Source organism: Callithrix jacchus, chromosome 14 (genome assembly GCF_049354715.1).
Source record: "Callithrix jacchus isolate 240 chromosome 14, calJac240_pri, whole genome shotgun sequence".
Taxonomy (NCBI): domain Eukaryota; kingdom Metazoa; phylum Chordata; class Mammalia; order Primates; family Cebidae; genus Callithrix; species Callithrix jacchus.
This window is the reverse complement of record NC_133515.1, coordinates 37,175,963-37,194,409: the sequence shown is the minus strand read 5'-3', so window position 1 is coordinate 37,194,409 and position 18,447 is coordinate 37,175,963.

Genomic DNA, 18,447 nt, shown 5'->3' with positions numbered 1-18,447 from the left:
GGTTCTTTAAAAACATCGATCACTGGTAAATGTTTCATTCATATCCTGAGTTTTCAGATTTCTTTTAATTTTTTTACAGAATTATCTTGTATTTCAATTAACTTCTTTAAAATCAATATTTTTTTTTTTTTGAGATGGAGTTTCACTCTTGTTTCCCAGGCTGGAGTGCAATTGCGCAATCTCGGCTCACCGCAACCTCTACCTCCTGGGTTCAGACAATTCTCCTGCCTCAGCCTCCTGAGTAGCTGGGATTACAGGCACACGCCACCATGCCCAGCTAATTTTTTGTATTTTTAGTACAAAACACAAAAGTTTCACCATGTTGACCAGGATGATCTCGATCTCTTGACCTCGTGATCCACTCGCCTCGGCCTCCCAAAGTGCTGGGATTACAGGCTTGAGCCACCACGCCCCTTTTAGAGAGCATTAGGACAAATGCCTAATACATGTAGGGCTTAAAACCTAGATAATGGGTTGATAGGGGCAGCAAACCACCATGACATATATATACTTATGTAACAAACCTGCATGTTCAGTGCATGTGTCTCAAGACTTAGAGTAAAATTTAAAAAAAAAATCAGTATTTTGAATTCTTTATCTGGTATTTCAAGAATTTGTTTTCAATTAAAGTCTATTGCTAATATTATTATGTTCCTTTGGAGGTGTCATATTCACTTGCTTTTTTATGTTTCCTGTGTCTTTGTATTGATATTTGTACATCTGGTGTAACAGTTACTTCTTCCTTTTTACTTCTTACTTTTAATTTACTTTCATAAGAAAGGACATTTTTCTGAAAATATATCTGTGGTATTGGTTGGGTAGGGTACTTTGGCTTTGATTTTGAGCGCACACAATAATGTTGTCTCTATAGGAATTATTTGGCTGTTAATGACATTAGTAGTATTTGTGATTTCCTTAGTGGGTTAGTGTGCAATTATTAGTACACTGCACTAATAGCTGTCTTGAAGTTGTGCTGGGCAGTGGGATGCCAGATGGACCAGTCATTAGGTCTCTGTGGTAGTAGTGGTGAGCTAAACATGCCCATCCTTGTATCCTTGGCTCTGGGGTTGGCAGTTACTATCAGGTAACTTCTTGGGCCTCCTTGTGGCTTTCTTGGATGCCAGTGGACTAGACAAATGAATGGGTTCTTGACTCCTTGGCAGCTGGTGTGGCATGGGCAATGATGGTAGTAGTGGAAGGACAATTCTCTAGAACCTGAATAGTATACATTTATTCACGTTGGTGGCTGCAGTGGGCTGGGAATGCCACTTTCCATGCCTGCAAGTGCTTCCTGCAGGTAGATGCCAGCTGAATTGGTAGCAGGAAGGAGTTTAGGCCCCACCTCGTGCCCCTAGCACAAGTGCACAGGTGCTTAACACAGTGGACTGGATTGGGCAATCTCCAGGGCTCTGGTGTATATGCTCTGTCTTCAGGGAAGGGCAAAACTGGTCTTGTGCTCAGGCACCCTCATGTTGACAGTGGACACTACCTGTGGTGGGTGTGGGTGGGGTGATCCTCAGGCCCAAGGCAGAATGGTTAGGTAAAGGGAAGTAGCAACAGTGGTGATGCCCTGCCACTGACATGGTGGAGCCAGCCTAAGTGGCCACAGCCTGGGCAAGTGGGTGGGGAACATGTGCTCCTCTTGTGCCCCAGTGCCAGTTGGGCCCACCCTTCAGCCATGATAGTGGTAACCTGCACCTATCTTGTGCCTTAGCCCTAGCTGCAAGAGTCCTTGTGTGGCTCACAAATAAGTCCCAGAGTCAACATTTGCTCTGCTCATTTCCCAGTCTCTGGGCTGGCAGTGCTTGCTTCCCAGCTCTGGCAGCTAAAGCACACTCTTCACTTGCTTCTCAGGCATGACTCTGGTAGCCTATTGCTACCTTGTGACCCAGTCTCACCAGTGAAAACCCAAGTTTCCCTTATCCTTCAGTCCTGGTACACTGGGGCCCAATACTGTGTAGTATTTGTTAAAGGCTAGGATTAAAAATAGAACCTTACTATAGCCAGTTAGGTCTCAGAGAGGGTGTGGGACCCACCATGAGCTCCCTGCTGGGGCAGTTAGTCTCACAGTCTTTCAGTATCTCCAGTGTTAATTTAAGGACCTGGGAGAGTTGAGGGGCTCTTTTATGGCCAGTATTAGATGACAATGCAGGCTGCTGGAAGTCTCTTGCTTACCCTGTCCCTGTGTAGGGAAGTCACTCTCAGCTCCCAGCCAGTCCTGGTTAAATAGGCTGCTTCTCTTCCTTCTCCTTTCTTGCATTTTGTGTTCTCTGTCACTTTTTTGTTGCATTCCAGTGTTCTCTTGGATAATGTATTTGAAGTATGCTTGTCTGTATACCCTTTTGGTTCATCTCAGTGGAGGAGGCAAGCATGAAATGATAGTTAGCCATCTTGAAGTTCTTCAAATATTCTTTTTCAATATTTTAAATAGCTTGGTAGTTTACTATTTAAGATGAATGTTTTCATAACTATATCTTTGTGCATGTTTATGATTGTCTTTTTAGCATAAATTTTAGAAATTAAAGAATTCAGTGATTTTAAATTTTTGATGCCTTTAGTGCATATTATAAAACTTTCCAGAAAAGTAATTCTACTTTGTGTTACACAAAAAGTGTTTGAGTGTCTTTTCTTGCACTCCCCTTCCACCAGCACCAAGAAATGTAATTGTTCTCTTTTGATTCTGATATTTATTCTTCTATTGTAGTTTATTTTACATTCCTCATTAATAAAATTGAATGTTATATAAATTCGTGGATTATAAATTTTTGAGAAAACATTCTCTGTTCCATGATCTTTGGCCATTTTTGATGAATTATCTTAATTTTTTAAAAATTTTAAAGTAAATCTACATTTTACTGAATTTAATTAATCATCATAGATGTGCAAATAATTCTCTAGGCTATAGTTCGCCTTAATTTTTTAAAGAATTTTGTTAGTATATGTTTTTAATGTGGCCAAATTGACTAATTTTTTTCTCTATGCCTTTCTTCTTATTAATATTATGCTTTAAGTTTTGAGATACATGTGCAGAATGTGCAGGTTTGTTATATAGGTATATATGTGCTATGGTTGTGTCTACACCCATCAACCTATGATCTACATTAGGTATTTCTTTTAATGTATCCTTCCCCTAGTCCCCTCACCCTCTGACAGGTCCTGGTGTGTGATGTTATCCTCCCTGTGTCCATGTGCTTCCATTGTTCAACTCCCATTTATGTGTGAGAACATGCAGTGTTTGGTTTTCTGGTCCTGTGTTAGTTTGCTGAGAATGATGGTTTCCGGCTTCATCCATGTCCCTGTAAAGGCCATGAACTCATCATTTTTTATGGCTGCATAGTATTCCATGGTATTTATATGCCACATTTTTTTATCCAGTCTTCCATTGAGTGGTATTTGGGTTGGTTGGAAGTCTTTGCTATTGTGAACAGTGCTGCAATAAACATATGCATGCATGTGTCTTTGTAGTAGAATGATTTATAATCCTTTGTAGATATACCCAGTAATGGGATTACTGGGTCAAATGATATTTCTATTTCTAGATCCTTGAGGAATCGCCACACTGTTTTGCACAATGGTTGAACTAATTTACACTCCCATCAAGTGTAAAAGCATTCCTGTATCTCTTCATCCTCTCCAGCATCTGTTGTTTCCTGCCTTTTTAATGATTTCCATCCTAACTGGTGTGAGATGGTATCATAGTGTGGTTTTGATTTGCATTTCTCTAATGGCCAGTGATGATGAGCTTTTTTTTTTGTATGTTTGTTGACCACATTAATGTCCTTTTTTGATAAGTGTCTGTTCACATCCTTTGTCCATTTTTTGATGGGGTTGTTTTTTTCTTGTAAATTTGTTTAAGTTTAAACAAATTTAAAATTGTTTAAGATCCTTATAGATTCTAGATGTTGGCCTTTTGTCAGGTGGATAGATTGCAAAAATTTTCTCAGATTCTGTAGGTTGCCTGTTCACTCTGATGCTAGTTTCTTTTGCTGTGCAGAAGCTGTTTAGTTTAATTAGTCCCATTTGTCAATTTTGGCTTTTGTTGCCATGGCTTTTGGTGTTTTAGTCATGAAGTCCTTGCCCATGCCTATGTCCTGTATTTCCAAGACAATACCATTCTCCATGCCTTTCTAAATTACTACTTTCACTCTAAAATATTACCTATTTTAAACTACATAGTTTATTTTATACATTGAAATATTTAATCTGGATTTTATGATTTTGCGATTTATGGATTGAGGCAGTGAACATCAATGGTTGGTTAATTATTCATCTTTCCCATACTGATTGGAGACATCATTTTTATCACTTTATATGGATGTCTGTTCATTTTTGGATTTTCCACTCTGTTCTGTGGATCTGATTATTCTTTCTCTGACAGTATTGCACTGTTTAATTTAAATCAGGTTTATAATGCATTTTAGAAGCTGAAGGTAATAATAATCCTTATAATTATTCCCCCTTCTCTTTTGTTTGCTTTTCGTTTTACTTTGTGGGGTGCTGTATCATTAAGTAAAATGCTGGATTTTGTCTTAATGTAGATATCCTTCATCATCTCAGTAAGTATGTTTCTTTGACAGTTTATAAAAGCTTTTATTTTCTTTTAATGGGATGTTATTTTAGTTGACTTCTTGGAAACTATGTAGTTATGTATTTGGTTCCCCTTAACCGTCTATTTATGAACCTGATATAATATATTTATAGATTTCCAATTGTTAAATTGAAGAGTATATTTGGCTATTTCCTTTTGTCCATGTTCTCATAATCTACTGTAGATTTTCAAACCTTTATTATTAACTGAGTCAAGTTGTGTGTGTGTGTGCGGGTGTGTGTGTGTGCATGTGTGATATTCATCTGAACTTTTTATCATATTTAGGGTTACTCTAAAAATAAGTTGGGTCCTTTCAGTTTTGTTTTATGTAGTTTAAATAGTACTGGAACTAACTGTTTTTGAAAGGTTGGAGGGAAATTTTTCCTTCACAACTACCTCCTAAACTGTCTTCTACTGATACATTTTTGGATTACATTTTTAATTCCTTCCATAGCTATTTATCATTTCCTGTTTTAAATCAATAAATGTGTCAGTTCTAATAATTTGCATTTTTTCTATTAGATATAAGTTCTATTTTTATAATTTCATTATGGAAGTTGGATGTCAATTTTTATTTTGTGGTTTACGTTTAAATTATTTCAGTGTACTTGCAATGAGAAAATTTGGCTTCCTTTTCAAAATTTGAATGAAGATATAATTAAGTCTGGATAAGCATTATCTGTAATAAGAAACTGGGACTAGTGTTTTTCTCTTCTCTCTACCTATTTCAATGCTTACAGTTTGCTTTACTAAAATATACTTGTTTGGTAGAGTAGAAATTCATCCTTCTCTAGTCAAGAAAATAATGGAAGTTTTGGTAGCACTTTCCTAGTCATACCAATTTCAATGTTTTCCAATGGAATAGTCCAGCCTTGTCCTCTTTGAGCTAATGATTACACAACAGCCAGAAGAAGCAACTCCAAACAAAAAAGGGAAAATATAATGCTTCTCATTATTTAAGTCTTCCTATTGCACTTAGGGTGAAATACAGAATTTTTGCTGTGTGGAAGGTTCTGCATAATCCAGCTACAGCCTACATCATTGTTGGCTTTCTGTGGTATCATGATCTCACCATGCTCTGGCCACACAGATTTCCCCTTATGCTCCTTTACACCAGACACTCCTTCCTGCTCTACAGCCTTGGCCTGTTCTTCTCCCTCTGCCTGGAATACTCTTGCCTCCCTGCAGCACTTAGCAAAGTCCTGCATTCCTTTAGTTCTCAGCTTCAAAAGGTCACTACCTCAGTGAGGCCTCCCAGCACCCTGCCAGCCTCTCTGAATTAGATCTCCATGTTATGCTCTTTGATAAGCCCCTGGTTAATCTCATGAACTCTGAGGGAAGGATGGATTCAAATTCTGGATCTACTATTCATTAGCTTTGTGATTCTGGGCAAGTTATTTAAACTTTCTGTATTTCAGTTTCCCTATTTACAAAATATAAATAAAAATGCCTACTTCCCAAGATAATTGGAAATTTCTACTGTACCAAATTAGAGTCTAAATGAGTACACACACACACACACACACACACACACACACACCTTAAAACAGTGCTTGGCACATGTGAATACTTGCTTTTTTAGACTTTATTATTTCTTTTATATAATTTAGTGTACATGACTATACATTTGTAGAAATGCTTGTTTCATGTTTATTTTACCCCAGTAGACTGTAAGCCTTGTGAGAGTAGGGTCTGGGTTTATTCATCACTATGTACCAGTTCCTGACAAAAGGATGTAGATATATATCTTGAATAAATTATTATTTATTGTTTATTTCTTTATGTTCTTATTTCTTTGTACTTTTAATACTCTTGTAAACTTTCCTAAAACCTTTTAAGAGATATTTTCTCTTCATTTAATAGGTAAAAATTAAGGCTCTGAGAATTTTATCTCTGTTTTAATGATACAGTTTAAAATCTTCATTGACTATTTTCCCCATTTTCTTTCACCAGACACCCAGTTTTATGGTTTAATACAACTAAGTGACTTTTATCACACAATCTCTTGCTGTGATAATTTTTTTTTCTTTCTTATTTGTCCTCATTTTGAATCCTTTTAATGTTCACAGCAGATCTTGGCTGAATGGGATGGGGAAGAGAAAATTTCTCACTATTGGCAAGATTCAACACCGAACCTATAAAACACTTCCATTTCCAGCAGTGTGGCTTCTCTCCTGCTGTCTTCTGGCATCCCCTTGCAACCTGGATACTTTGGTCATACTGTTGGACATGTCTGTGTTATTTAACTTTTTCTGGCACATACAACATTGGTGACGCTTTCAGCCTCTGGGAATACCTATGATACACGCTTGTGACAATGCACTCTGCTAAACATTCAGTTGAGCAAATGAGTAATAACACATGAGATAGCCATCCTGCTAGAGGACTTTCTCATCATGTACTAGGGATGACAGCAAGTGGGAGAAAGCCCAGCACCGCTGTGAGGGCATGCCACCCGTTAGATAGAAATGGAGGACTGTTTCTGCTAATGTGGCTGTTTTCACAAAAGACTTGTAAAGGAAATTGTCAACAGATAGGTAATTCCCTGAATCATTTCCTCTGTCTGTTGCTCCTTGCCTATTGCTTATCAGTTATCAACTTGCTGCACTGGCCAAGGTTTAGAAACCATATTAAACAAAACTTATTCTTTCTCCCTTCTACTGGACCTAAAGGATTTACTATGCAGTCAGACAAACTCTGATGGAACCTGTCTAAATTAACCATGGGACCAAAAATCTTCATTCTGTAAAGATGAACAAATGGAGGAAAACAGAAGCTGGAGAAAATATAGCAGTTCAAAAAAAATGTCCATCTGAGTCAGTGTCTTCCTACGAAGCACAGTTTTTATGAGAAAAGCATGCAACTATGGAAAATATTGAATTTGCATTGCCAATGACTGCTGAGAGAACTTAGCATCTATGAAAGCAAAAAGACCTGTCAAGATAGAGAAATCCAAAAAGACTACTTGGATGATACAAGCTACTTTTGGGGTGAGCCTATTTCCTTTTACCCAGGCCATGATAATAATTTGAAATTAGGGTGAGATACTTAATGGCAAATCACTGCATTTACTGAAGAAGCCACCTTATTCATCTCTATCTAGATTTACTATAATTCCTCTTCCCATTTAGTGCAAAGAAGACCTTTCATTTTCAAAATGGAGATAACAAACTGAACTCATTTCTAACACCACTGGTATCCCAGGCACAGATGCCAAGTCCCCTTACAAAGTATTCACATTATATGCATGCTGCAGAACTATGCCATTGTATTAGTTTCCCAGAGCTGCTGCACCGAAGTACCACAAGTGAAGTAGCTTAAAACAACAGAAATTAATTTTCTTTTTCTTTTCTTTTTTTTTTTTTGAGACGGAGTTTCGCTCTTGTTACCCAGGCTGGAGTGCAATGGCACGATCTAGGCTCACCGCAATCTCCGCCTCCTGGGTTCAGGCAATTCTCTTGCCTCAACCTCCTGAGCAGCTGGGATTACAGGCACGCACCACCGTGCCCAGCTAATTTTTTGTATCTTTAGTAGAGACGGGGTTTCACCATGTTGACCTCGTGATCCACCCGCCTTGGCCTCCCAAAGTGCTGGGATTACAGGCTTGAGCCACTGCGCCCAGCCCAGAAATTAATTTTCTCACAGTTCTTGAGGCTAGAAGTCTGAAATCCAGGTGTCAGCAGGGGCATACCACTACTGTAGTTTCTATGGGAGGACCCTTTCTTGCCTCTTTCTAGTTTCTGGTGGTCATTGGCAATCCTCGGCATTTGGCTTGTGGACACATCACTCTAATCTCTGCCTCTGTCATCCCATGGCATTCTCATTCTGTGTGTGTACTCTGCATTTTCACGTGACATTCTCCCTACATGTCTAAGGGAGAATGTCATCTGAGTTAGTGTCTTCCTATGAAGCCGAATTTTTATGAGAAATGCATACAACTATGGAAAATATTGAATTTGCATTGCCAATGACTTCTAAGAGAACTTAGTATCTATGAAAGCAGAGAGACCTGTCAAAATAAAGAAAGATAAATCCAGAAAGATTACTTGAATGCTACAAACTATCCTTGGGGTGAGTTTACTTCCTTTACCCGAGGCCAAATTAACTTTTTTTTTTCCTCCAAATTGTCTTGAGTTTACTCTAATCTAGTATGACTTCATCTTAATTACATTTTTAAGGATGTAATTTCCAAATAAGATCACATTCATATGTCTTTTGGTGGAGCACAATTCTTTTCATTCTTTTAAATTTTTAATGATTTTAAATTGGCAGATAAAAATGGTATACATTTATGGTGTACAACATGATGTTTTGATGTATATATACATTATGGAATGGCTAAATCAAGTCCCTAACATAGGTATTATCTCACATCCTTTTTTTTTGTGGTGAGAACACATGAAATCTACTCTCTTAATAATTTTCAAGTATACAATATATCTTTACTAATGGTCACGGTGATGTATAATAGATCTTTTGAACTTATTCCTTTCGTCCAACTGAAATTTTGTCTTTTGACCAAGATTTTCCCAATCTTCCTATTCCCAGCCTCTGTTAACCACCATTATATTCACTGTTTCTATGAGTTAGACTTCCTTAAATTCTACAAGTAAGTGATATCATGCAGTATTTATCTTTCTGTGCTTGGCTTCTTTAACTTAGCATGATGTCCTCTAGGTTCATCTATGTTGTCAAAAATGACAGCCTTTCCTTTTATATTGAAGGCTGAAGAGTATTTCATTGTGTATAGGTTCCATGTTTTCTTTATCCATTTTTCCATTGATGGGCACTTAGATTGATCTCATATCTTGGCTATTGTGACTAATGCTGCAATAAACAAAGGAGTGCAGATATCTAGTTTTACATCCTTTGGATTTACCGTATTAGTGAGATTGCTGGATTGCTGGATCATACGGTAATTTCATTTTAAATTTTCTGAGGAATTTCCATACTGTTTTCATACTGATGGTATTAGTTTGCATTCTAACCGACAGTGTACACAGATTCTGTGGGACATCATTCCTCTCACTATTGTCATCCAGCAACTACATGTCAGGTAGTCATTGGAGAAGGTCTTTTCTTGATCCCCAGGTTCTGTTCACTAGGTTTATCAGGATATTCATCTAAACATACTTTACCACAATATATGTCTATATCAATTATAATCTCCAAAACTCTCTTAAGATTTGTGGGGTTCTAAGCCACTACCAAACCACTTAATACATTGTTTTAGTGAAGACTTACTAAATATTTTGAGTAGCAAATATAAAATAGTAAAATTTCTACTTCTGTCTTTTATCAATTTCAATGTTGCCAATGTTTGGGTTCCTAGTGTCTTAACCATGAGTCCAAGTGTAGTCACCACTGTAGTTTGTATGATATGCAATGTAATTTATTCTTTGACCTCCTGAACCTCAATCCACCATAGATCAAAGCCTCTGGGACCCACTTATTTCCAGCATTTTGTATAGGGACTTACTTCTTAAAGTAATGGGTGAGATTTTGACGAAAGACAAACATCCACCTTAATATATATTTCTCCAATGGATGCAGTAAGTTTATTTTCTGAATTGATTAGAAAGGATTAATTTTTTTACCTAAGAATCTCTATGTCACAGCTATTGGTCAGTAAATGTCAGAGCTTTTGTCACAATTGGAGGCCTTCTTGATATGCTATTGGACATAAATTAGGATCAAATTCCTCTGCAATAAAAAATTAGCTACTTTATGATGTGTTGTAGTGCTATCGAATTGGTGAAATGCCTTGAAGTATATTAACCATCCTCAGGATTGAGAAACCAGTGTACCATTGGGTTGTATTATACCAGTCCATCATGTTGTCACTGAAACGAGGTTCCTGTCACCTAGCTCTAGTTGGACAATATATTTGCTTGGAGGCCTGCCTCACAGGCTCTGCTCACCACAAATTTATTCATCTGCTGAGGAATAAAGCTTAATCAAATATATCAAGCACTATCATTTTGCTTCTTTGTCTCTATAATCAATGCTAACCCAAAATTTCATGGGACTTTTCCCCATTAAACCCCCATAGTCCCTATGGAATATGGAGACTATTCTTTTTCTTACAGATTCCCCTGCATGATAATTTCGCTTGTCTGAAATTCCCATAGGCACAGTTCACCAAAGTGCTACGGCCTCAGTATCTGATATAGTAGAGTAGAATGCAGAGTCCTGGAATACAACAATGTTGTTAAAAGATAATTTTCAGTAAAGGGTAAAATCATAACTCTCATTTTTGTAAATGAATACAAATTAAAGATTTTATTGAACTAATACTTAATGAGGGAATCAAGTAGTTGTTAACACTGAGTCAAAATAGAATCCAAAGAACAGAAAAATTAGAAATGTAGATTAGAAATACTAATATGACTGTGAAAATTGAAGCAAACCTGGGTTTCCCACTAGGGAATGTTATGAAAATGAACAAATAGAAGAAAATAGATCATAGAAAACATTTAGCATCAAAAAAGAATGACCATGTGAGTCAGTGTCAATTGAGTCAATTGAACTTCTACTGGGCAGGTCAGAATTTACATGTGTTTAGACAAAAATTATTTTGCATTGCTATCAGTTGCTCTCAATTTAGAGTTGTAGAATAGCTTCTGTAGAATCAGAATAAGACCCAGAGAGGTCTTCTGGAGTTGGACAATACATAGTTTTCTACTGAGGCACACATTGTTTTCCCATGGTGGCTGTGTCCAGTGAAGACCTAGTTTAGAAGGTTTTCTGTTGCTTTTGATGTATCAGTTTCTAACATGACAAAGAAAATCCCCTATGTTCATGTGGGAAAAATTATGGAAGATGATGGAGATGTATTTATATGTATGACTGATGAGAGGGTGGGGAGACAGAGAAAGAGAACAAAAGTGATAGAAAATCAGGAGGGACCAGCTATACTTCACAGGTTCTGGTGTTAGACTCTCAAAGGCCAGACAAAAACATCACTGTATGTAAACCAGTCAAAACCCACAGGTGAACAAATGGTTCCAAAGCTTCTCTTCACATAGCAATGCTCTATAAATTTTCCCATGAATCCAGATGTCATGGGAAGGACAAAGGGAGAATAAATCCTCCTAAAGAGAGAAAAACAAGCCTGTTAGGAAGATTAAAGTTTGAATAAAATAGTTTTCCAATGTGACTAAGTTAGAGGAAGTTTATGAACTAAAAGAGGTCTAATTTCTTTAAATTGTCAAGTTAAAGCTATTTCTTCTATCATAAGGAGTGGGGTATCAAGAGCAAAATAAGATCAGTTATAAATATTATGAGATGCCATTAAAATACATGTCAGACAGGTTTGCATTTTGATCTGCCCATTGTACATCCCAGAGACATAAAAGGACATATTCCATAATTTTTTTTCATACCAGAAAATACTGAGAAGTTGTAAACAATGGATATTTTCCTCTCCAGTGCTGGAATTGGTTTGTTGGTGATATGCCCGCCTCTGCCTCCCAAAGTGCTGGGATTACAGGCATGAGCTACCTCGACCAGCCCTCCTTTCTCTTTCTTTTGCCTATTAAACCTGCACTCTTAAACTCATTTCTTGTGTGTTCCTGTCCTTTATCTTCTCGGTGCAAGACAACGAATTTCAGGTAGTGATGCCACTTCAATGGCTTTTTCAGTTTCCTTTTGACTATTCACACATTTACTAAACTTCTCTTGTATCTCTAGGCTTTCCTTTCCCCTTCAGCATACTGTTTATATTTGTTTATGTCTACCTGTCTGATATTCTTTCCCTTAGTGTACCTAGGACATTGCTTTACTCACATTAAATAGTCAATAGATACATATTGATTGATTTTATCATTTTCCCCAAGAAATATTCTAGAGAGCAATCTTCTCAACTGATTTCAAGTTTAGCATTTCAACCATTCCAGGATTATTCACATAATTTATGCCTCACTATTATCATTATAATTTACCTATTTCAATAAGACATCTCTTATTCAAACTGTCAAAACCAAAATTAGATCAAATGGAAAGAAATTTAAAAGTGTATCATGCATACAAAGGAACATTTCACTAACCACAAGGCCTTATTAAATGTGGTAAGCCCTACTCACAGCAGTTACAGCACAATTTTCGAAGCATAAAGGAGGAAGTATTTTGACCTTTCTTGTGATTGACTATTATACATTAATATTCTGTGTAAGGCAAGCAAATTTGTTTAAGTTGATTTGTCTATAGCTGATTAGTTTAATTTCACTGAATCACGCTAACAAGGATGTAAAGCTTATAGTTTGCGTTTCTTTTAGGATAACAACTATTCTTTCAGGGAAATAGATAACTTTTGACTACATGGCTACATGCTGTTGGTCTTGGAATATATCTATAGGATGACCTCAGTTTTTATTTAATACCACTTACAGAAGTCTTAGTTACTAATTAATTCGTAGACAAGAACATTTTTAAATAAGATGGTTCCTAAAAAATTATTTTTATATTTGTAGTTGGATTCTGCCAAAAATTTGCTGTGGCAAGAATTTCTCTGGGTTCTCTGAAAAGCAAAGCAAACCAATAATGCTGAATTTACTATCCACTTTATTCCTTCTGTGAACACTTGCCCTTTCTTCACCATCCATATTTTTTACAAGAAATTGTATTTTGCAAAACCTAGTATTAATGGTAAGTTCCTGAGTGGAGCTATGGTTAAAAATACCATCCTGTTAACTGTTAATAAGTATTAGCAGTGGCTCAATGCTGTAGTGACCTAATTTAAACAGAATCAAAGCAGGCTGTGCTAAAGGGCATGAGGCACTGGAATCTTTTCCCACTTCCTCTTTCTTGTGTCTTAATTAGGAATTAGTATAAAGAGTTGCCAGTTCTCTGAGGCTGAGTTGCTTTGTGTACATTACGAATCTCCTGGTTTCACCATTCAAAAGCTTTTATTCGATAGTGTCTGTTTTCTTACATTCTACATTTGTCCTTATCACCAAGAGAAAGTCTTCATGATTAAGGTTTTGCTTGTGGCTGGTTACAACTACCATGATAGATAAGCGGAAGGAAAAGAATGCTTGTTTATCTGTTATATAAAAATCCATGTAACTTGTAGGTTTTTTAATATATTGTTGGTCAGTGGAAGAAAAATAAAAAGACTCAAACTACTATATGGATGAAGAAATTGTAAATTGCCTGACTGCCGGTGGTATAGATCATAGGGTATGTTTTTAAGGCTCTTACAAGTCTTGAGATAGAAGGGAAAATAATGTGAAGACATTGGAGAATATATGGTTATATTAGGTAGGGTTGTTTTAGGAATTGCCTCACTTCAGGGGTAAGTGCTTCTTCCAGATGAGACTGTATTTTGATTATCTAATCAAAACCAGAACCCAAGAGAACTGGTAGTGGTCAGAAGATTTTATATGCCTTTTTTTTTTTTTTTCTTTTGAGATGTAGGCTTGCTGTCACCCAGGCTAGAGTGCAGTGGCTTGATCTTGGCTCACTGCAACCTTTGCCTCTTGGGTTCAAGCTATTCTTCTGCCTCAGCCTCCAGAGTAGTTGGGATTATAGGCAACTGCCACCATGCCCAGCTAATTTTTGTATTTTTAGTACAGACAGGGTTTCATCATGTTGACCAGGCTGGTCTCGAACTCCTGACCTCTGATCCACCCACTTCGGCCTCCCAAAGTGCTGGGATTACAGGTGTGAGACACTGTGCCTGGCGTTTATATGCCTTTTTATTCTCTAGTAAATGCAATTCCCAAATGACATGTGCATATTACTGACACTACTTTCAGATCTATGGTGGAGGACTTTGACTCTGTTAAAGGGTCCTATGTTCTAGCTGCAGTTTCTTTCTTGGTAATTGAGAGTGAAAAGGAATAGAGGTGCCATGAGCTGTGGGGCTCTGAACCACAGGGCCTGGCAGAGCAGACAGTGGGATGATTCTGAAATCTATCTCCTTCTTTTTATGGCTTACTCTCATAATAATTGGAGGGCGAGGTTCTTGCCAGGCAGTCTTGCTAAATCTTAAACAAAGCAACAAACTTCTTTCTGCATAGGTTAGAGAGATAAACATTTCACAGGTATAGGTAGCAGAATCCCTAAATGAGAGTGTGGGTTTTGTTTATGCTCTTCATTTTTGTACAAACAGGGAGCTAACTTTATAAGAAAGGGTACAGCTACATACGTCATACCACACTTGGGAACAAGGGTCACAAATGTAGTAATAGTCCTTAATATCAAGGGAGGTCAAATCCAACATGGCGGATACCAAAAGCAATTTATGGCTCTAGGGAGAATTTTCCTGAAAATTCTATAAACTGGATCTCATATGGAAATTCCATAGAAATATCAGTGTTTTAAATGATAAATTAAGGCAAGAAGCACTCTGCTTCTATAAGTCCAGGAGAAATTATGAGGGTAGTAAAATCTACATTTTGTTAATCTTCTGAGTTTTGTATATTATTCTGGGATTCTAGACCATGATTAGAGGAAAAAGGCTGAGCAGTTAAATATACAACTAGATTGGATAGTACTTTTAAAATTCATGGTTTTGATATGCATAGATTATATGTAGTAAGAGAATAAAGAATATCACTACAAAATTATGAATAAAAATACTTGAGAAAAAGAAAGAAAAGTATACACAGAATTGAGAAATCTTATTGGGTGCCAGGAAGACCAGAATTTTGGAGGAAAAAAAAAACCCAAAATGTCATATATTAGCTAATGTCAATTGAGAAAAATGACAAGTCCCAATCATTTTAGGTTATTTGCCAATGTTAAGGATGTGAACCTGGGAGACAGGCCTATGCTTTCTCCTAAAGATGATTTTGAGGGCTCCAAATTTAAAGGGGAAAGGGCTGGATGTTGAAAAGTAAACAATTTTCACATAAAAGGAAGGTAGGACAAAATAGTCATTCATACCTTTGGCTCAGTGAATCTGTAGTTTTTTTTTTTTTTAAACATAAGATGACATAGAAAAATGGGACAGGGGAACAATCAGATATGCATTTGTGTCAGGTGGGGAGGGAGGGTGACTTCACCTGTACAGATAAGCTATCAATTTACATTGCCATGGTGAAATTTTAACATAAACACTTTAGGGTAAAGATCTTGGAGCTCACTAGGAATTTTCATGTGGACAAAATATGTGGGAGGTGTGTAGCTTTTCATCTTGTAGCCATCTTATTTAGGAACAAAAAGGGAGAGGCAGGTTTATGTGACCCAGTTACCAGCTTAACTTTTCCCTTTGACTTAATGAGTTTGGGGTCCCAAGATTTATTTCCCCTTCACACTGATTACCTAAAGCTAGTTATGCTCTGTGTTAATTTTTTTTTTTTTGCATAAGATTACTTTTCCCTCAGTATCCTTAGATAATTAGTTTCAGGACTCCTTAGATATCAAAATCCATGGATGGTCAAGTTTGTGGTATAAAATGGTGTAGTGTCTGCAGCTAACCTATGCACATCCTGTATACTTTAAATCATTTCTAGGTTGCTTATAATACCTAATACAATGCAAACCAATGTAAATAGTTGTTATACGCTATTGTTTAGAAATAATGACAGGAAAAACAAGTCTGTACATGTTCAGTACAGACACAGCCAACTGTTTTTCAAAAATATTTTCAATTCATTGTTGATTGAATTCGCATATACAGAACTCATGGATGCAAAGGGCTGACGGTACGTTTATTATTATTTAAGGTTTTAAAAATTATTATTCAAAATTTGAGTAGTACAAAAGCAGTGTCAAATAGATGATTGATTAACCTCCTAATCCTTCAATTGAGGGGCAATTATGATTAACATTTGATATGCTTTCTTCCAATATACTTTCCTATGTCATATGTAATTCTAAATTCAGGTGAGTTTGCCCCTCATAAAATTATAGCATGGGCATTTTCCCTGTTATGACTTATCCTTTGTAAAAATTACTTTGCATTTTCTATACTAATAACAGGGTCTTTTGAACACATAGTGTTCTCGAAAAGCATCATAACCCAATTTTGAGTAACAACTCAGTAGTTCAATGCAAAATAGGCACCCAATAAATGTGAATCCCATCCACCCGCAGGTCTATATCTCTCAGCAGAGTGCCAAGCAAGAGAAAGACAGTCAATAAATAGTTGTTAGATTTAAAGCAGACCAGGGTAGGAGAGGCCTGGCTTTTTGGAATAGTGTAAGATTAATGATACACCTTTAAAAAATGATGAATGGCCTGCTCAGCTGTTAAATCTGGTGTGATTCTCTTAAAACAGTCGTGTCTGGTATTTATGCCTTTGTATCAGGCTAAATGTATCAGAGCAGGATTTTATGTTTTAGAAAACATGATTTGACTGGTAGTATTTCTCAGCTGCGTTACAATGGATTATTTCTCTGAGACTACCATCTCATCTTTAAAACCCAGTTTGTGTTACTGGTAGGTAGTACAGAACTAGCCCATAGTATTCAACTCATATAATGTTTGTTACAAGTGATTCTTTCCTGAAAAAAATTCTCATTTGCTGCTAGCATACACAGTCCTGGAAGGGAAAGATTCCTCTGGTGGACCAAACCTCTTTTCACCTAGAGAGTTTAGTAACAAGCAAATTATAGGGCCCCATTCCCGAAGGTTCTGTGTCAGTTATTCTTGGGCGGGGACGATCATTTTTCAATGTCCCAGTAGAGGATCATGATGTGTATTGTTGGGGACATGTTTTTATTTTTATTCATGCTGTATTTACTATGTTGAGTAAGAATACCTCTGATTATAGAATGCTAGTGAGAGATGACAGGCAAGAGATTTTTCTAAGGAATTTTCTCTGAAGCAAATCAATCAATTAATTAGTCAGTCTCTTTCCCCACTCCCTTTCTTCCCTGCAGCTTGACCTGTAGTTTACTATATATAAAGTATATATAATATATATAAATATTTTATATAAATATATAATATATACAAATATGAATATAACATGACTTTAGCTGCAGTCTCATATTTAGAACCCTCTACAGAAGAACTCTAATTATCTGTCTACTTATATGTATTTTTCTTGTTAATGGAAATACCCCATGGAGCAGTGGCTTTCAGAGGTGCTATGAGGCATCCCTTCAGGCTATGTCATAAAGAGAAAAGATCAGGGCTAGAGGATGGGGTTCCATGAATCATCATGTTATCACTGCTTTAGAGAGAACAGTGTTATATATCGGCCTTCTCGGTAAGTGGTCATTTGAATCTCAGTTCCCATGATCCTGCATATGTTTGAAAACCACTATTCTTCATCTTGCAAACAATTCTCATGACTTTTTTTCCATTTAAAAAGTAATACTTTAATATATTTCCATACAAAATATTCAGTGATATATTTCTGCAGTAGATTAAAGAAAGCTCTTTTTTCTTTTTTAATTTTAGGGTAAGTATGTAACGTGGCTTCCAAGCAAGAACATTTTTGGGAGTGAAAGTGTGGCACTAGTAATCAAGCTGGCATAAACTGAATCTCCTCTGGGCCAACCAGGACCTGTAAGGTTCTATACTATCTTTGGCAAACTCATTCTTTGCCCCTTCTCCTCTTCTTCCTCTAGAGGTCACCACCAATTATACCTTGCCATATGTTTTTTCATAGTTAGGGTAAGATAAGGTTTATCACTTTCCTTTACACTTTACATTTTCCTCCGTTTTTAATTATTACAAACAGTGCTGCAGTGGCAATGCACAAAACTCTTAGGGAATATGTGTGTGGAGCTGCTGGCTGCATTTTCTATTTTAATCACTTATGTTCAAGACTTTCTAAAATATATTTTCATTGTAAACAGAGCCTATTGAATATTTGAACTTTACTTGATGACCTGATATCATGATTATGGATATTGATTTTTGCACTGCAGGCAAACAGATAAACAGTCAGGCTCTCGGGG